The following is a 4,342-nucleotide window of genomic DNA, read 5'->3' as shown; positions in this document are numbered from 1 at the left end:
GGCATGACACTAACACTAGCCCCTAAATCACAAAAGGCTCTATCAATAGATATACTACCAATATGACAAGGAATAGAAAAACTCCCTGGATCCTTAAGCTTTGGTAGTGAATTAGCTTGCAATGCGGCCGCGCACTCCTGAGTAAATGCTACTGTCTCCACTTCATCAAAAGACCGCTTCTTTGATAAGATTTCTCTTGAAATTTTAGCATATGCCGGCACTTGAGTTACCAATTCAGTAAATGGTACTGTCACTTGAAGATTCTTTACTACCTCCATAAACCTTCCAAACTGCTTGTCCAGCTTAGACTTTTGTTGACGATGCGAAAAAGGTAGTGCAATAGTAATCGGCTCGGCTTCCTTCATTTTAGAATCAACTTTTAAAACACCGTCATCGACCAGGGAGATTCCTCGATCGAGCCCTGATGACACTCGATCGAGTAATGAAGTTCCTCGATCGAGACTGATGCTACTCGATCGAGGAACCTTGGCAGATTCGCTGTTTTGATTTTTCTCGCTTTTATTCTTAGCTCGTGTTTCAACTTTGTCAACTTCTTTTTCATCATCACTTAGCTCCAAATTTCCTAATCCTTTAGGATGCATGTAGGGAACCTCATCTTCATTAGTGGGCATGTTCGGACCGTTATAAGAAGTACCGCTCCTCAAAGAAATTGCATTAACTTGCTCATGAGCTTGTTTACCTTGAGGAGGAAGACCGGACTGTTTTGATGGATTTTGAGCCGCCATTTGAGCAACTTGAGTATCCAATATCTTATTATGAGCCATAAGTTCGGAGATTTGAGCCGTTTGCTTTTGTTGCATCATCAAAGTTTGTTGCAATAGAGCTTTTAACTCCGACACTTCATTACTTGGAGCTTGAGGAGGATGTTGCACTTGTTGAAAACATCCTTGATTTGGCCTTTGATAACTTCCTTGTGGCTGATTACCATGATTTGGAGGAATAATATAGGTACCTAGTTGAGGAGCTTGGAAGAAGTTAGAATATGGTGTACCTTGTTTGAAATATTGGAAGGCATGAACTTGCTATATAGTACTCATACACTTGGCCGCAGTGTGGCTGCCTATACCACATCTCTCGCAGGACACTTCTTGTTGAACCATGTGAACCATCTCTTGCTTACCCAAGGATTGGGTAGTCTTCAATTCGGCTATTTGAGCCGTTAGAACCTCTAGTTGTGCTGCTGCTATAGCACTATCTATACTACTTCCTCTCTTACTTCCCCTGGGGTTACCATACTCAGCTATGTGAGTAGCTATCTGATCAATCAACTTCCAAGCATTACCATCATTAGTGTTATCTTGGAATCTCCCATTGGCAGCTGAATCAAGTAGAGCTCTATGATCATCATACAACCAGTTGTAAAACTGGTTGCAAAGGAACCAAATCTCAAATCCATGGTGAGGGACGGACCGAACTAGTCTTTTGAACCGTATCCAAGCTTCATTAAAATCCTCAGTAGGACCTTGCTTAAAACTTGTAATTTGACTTCTAAGAGCATTGGTTTTCTGTGGTGGAAAATACCTCTTGTAAAATGCAAGAGCCAATGAAGTCCAGTTGGTAATAGCGTCGGTCTCCATATCCAAGTCCCTTAACCACTCAGCTGCATCATCTCTCAAAGAGAAAGGAAATAAAGTTTGCTTGACCTGATCTTGAGACACCCCAACTGTTAAAGGAATAGAACAACAGTAAGTAACAAACTTTTCCATATGCTTTGCGGGGTCCTCTCCAGCTTTTCCTCCAAATAAATTCCTCTCTATTAGGCTTATGTATGAAGGGTTGATCTCAAAAGTTCCCTTATCAGCGGTAGGGAGCTTGAAGCCTTTAGGAATAGAATAAACTGTGGGTTCGGTGTGACTTGCCAATGTTGGCATCTTTGATGTTGTAGAAACCACAGGTGCGGAAATAAGTGTGTCCTCTTCTAAGGACGAGTCTTCTGCGAAAGTATACCGCTCGTAGTCAAGTGTACTCAAGTCTTCCACTTAACTTACTTTTCTTTGAAATTTTCGTTTGTAGCGAAAAGTCCGTTTTGGCTCGGGATAAAAAAGGTATAATCTCTAACCTGTTAGACCTGGGCATACACGAAAACAACAAGAAAAGATAAAACTGCCTCAAGGAACTGAAGTTCCCTGAAACAAAAGGCAAAAATAAACTGAAACAAACAGAACAATTGTTGCCTCCTCGGCAAAGGCGCCAAAATTGATAAGGTTATTTTCAGTCGTTTGCCTTAGTCAAAATAAATCCTATACTACTACTAACAAAATAGCTAGCGGTAAGTCAGGGTCGAATCCATAGGGAGGCGGTGATTATCTAGTTTGTTTATATTTAACTCTGTCTTAAGGGTAACAATTTTATGGGGTTTGATTGAGCTTGTCTAACAACTAATAGTAATTTATATAAAGATGATAAACAATAATATTAAAGAGTCTAGGGATTCGGGTTCACTAGGTAGTCATACGGGGTGTGATTTAATTCATTGATAGAAATAATTATGTTGTTTAAGGTATTATGATCAGTCGATTCATTATTCCTTTAGATCTAATTTAACATGCAATCGACATCATTAAATTATCTTTATTCAGTTATCGTGGCCTATATTGATTCTAACCCAGTCGGTGAAAGTATCAATTCGCTATGCTAGTCAATTAACCCTGGCCAGTAATTAATTTACTAGATGAAGAACAATAACATGAACAACAACAAATAAGCAATATTAACTATCAATTCATTAGTTTAATCCCCTTCTAACAACCTAGATCCCCTTTCACCTTAGATAGAAGATTTAGCTACTCATATTAAAGGATGGAACAGTAATAATAATAATAATAATAATAATAATAATAATAATAATAATAATAATAATAATAATAATAATAATAATAATAATAATAATAATAATAATAATAATAATAATAATAATAATAATAATAATAATAATAATAAATCTATTCCTCCTAAGTGCCGTCTTGGGTTTGCTCGGGCTTTGAAAGGGGCCTTGGATGCGGTGTTTGATGCCCCTAGTGATCTCTCCCGCTGGGTTCGTTTGCTTGCTTTACCTCTTTGTTTGCTCAGGACTTTCGCTCCTCGGAGTAATCATGAGTGTCGGTCTGCTATTCGGCGTCAGCATCAGGAGGAGAGTATTGCCAGGGCTATTCTTGCTTGGGGGACACCTGGGGGGGGTTTGCAGTTGTTACAGGAGTGCTTTGATGAGGGTCCTTCTTCTTTTTATGTGGATGAGGATCTCGATTTGAGTGACCTTAACCTCCGCCAATGCCGGCGGAAAATATCAGATGGCCATTATACTGCTGCTGTACGAGTGCTTTCTTCCTCTGGGGTCGCCCCCTACTCCGATGCCACTCTCGTGGCCCTGCGTGAGAAGCATCATGTCGCCCCGCCTCCTTCATTGCCTCCTCTGTCTGGGGATCATCATCCTCTGGTTGCCTCTTCCGCGGTGGTCTTGGATATGATTCGGAGCTTCCCTCGTGGTACTTCTTGTGGGAGGGATGGTTTTCGTGCCCAGCACCTTATGGACTGTTTGAGTGGCGCTGCTGTGGCTATCTCCGATGATTTGATCACTTCTATTACTAGGGTGGTTAATCTTTTTCTTGAGGGTCGGTGCCCTCTTCCTCTGGGTGAGTACATTGCCAGCGCCCCTCTCACACCACTCGTTAAACCGGGTGGTGGAGTTCGTCCTATTGCTGTCGGTACGGTCTGGAGACGGCTTGTCTCTAAGGTTGGTGCTTCTATGGTTGGCCCGTCCTTATCTTCTTATTTTGATGGGCTTCAGTTCGGGGTGGGTGTGTCCGGTGGAGGAGAGGCTATCTTGCATGCCTTGAACCGGCTCATTGAGGCTCGGGGGGAACAGGTGGGGCTTTCTATGTTGCTGGTTGATTTCCAGAATGCGTTCAACCTTGTTGACCGTTCGACCATGCTTCAGGAGGTCCGCCGTCGGTGCCCGGCTCTCTCCCGTTGGGTGGAGTTTTGTTATTCCAGCCCGGCCCGCCTTTTTTATGGGGAGCACTGCTTATGGTCTTGTCAGGGTGTTCAGCAGGGTGATCCATTGGGGCCTTTGCTTTTCGCGTTGGTTTTGCATCCTTTGGTTTGCAAGATCCGGGACACTTTTGACCTCACTTTGCAGGCTTGGTACTTAGATGATGGCACCATTGTGGGAGATACTTTGGAGGTGGGGAAGGTGTTGGACTTGATTAGGTTGGATGGCCCTCGTTTTGGTTTACACCTAAATGTCTCCAAGACGGAGGTCTTTTGGCCTGTTGAGGATCCACGGAGCCGGCTTCCGGGGGTTTTCCCCACTTCTATTTCTCGG

At 42.7% G+C, this 4,342-nt stretch overlaps 1 non-coding gene across 1 annotated transcript; it reads left to right on the top strand.

Annotated features, from left to right (window-relative positions):
- The first annotated feature begins 1,410 nt into the window (after positions 1–1,410).
- Positions 1,411–1,517, top strand: LOC141593399 (small nucleolar RNA R71). The gene has a single exon (XR_012521484.1). It is a non-coding gene; the product is annotated as a small nucleolar RNA R71 (small nucleolar RNA).
- Positions 1,518–4,342: the final 2,825 nt, after the last annotated feature.

This window comes from Silene latifolia, chromosome 7 (assembly GCF_048544455.1).
Source record: "Silene latifolia isolate original U9 population chromosome 7, ASM4854445v1, whole genome shotgun sequence".
NCBI lineage: Eukaryota > Viridiplantae > Streptophyta > Magnoliopsida > Caryophyllales > Caryophyllaceae > Silene > Silene latifolia.
Note: the sequence above shows the minus strand (reverse complement) of the source record. Positions and strands in the feature narration are given on the sequence as shown.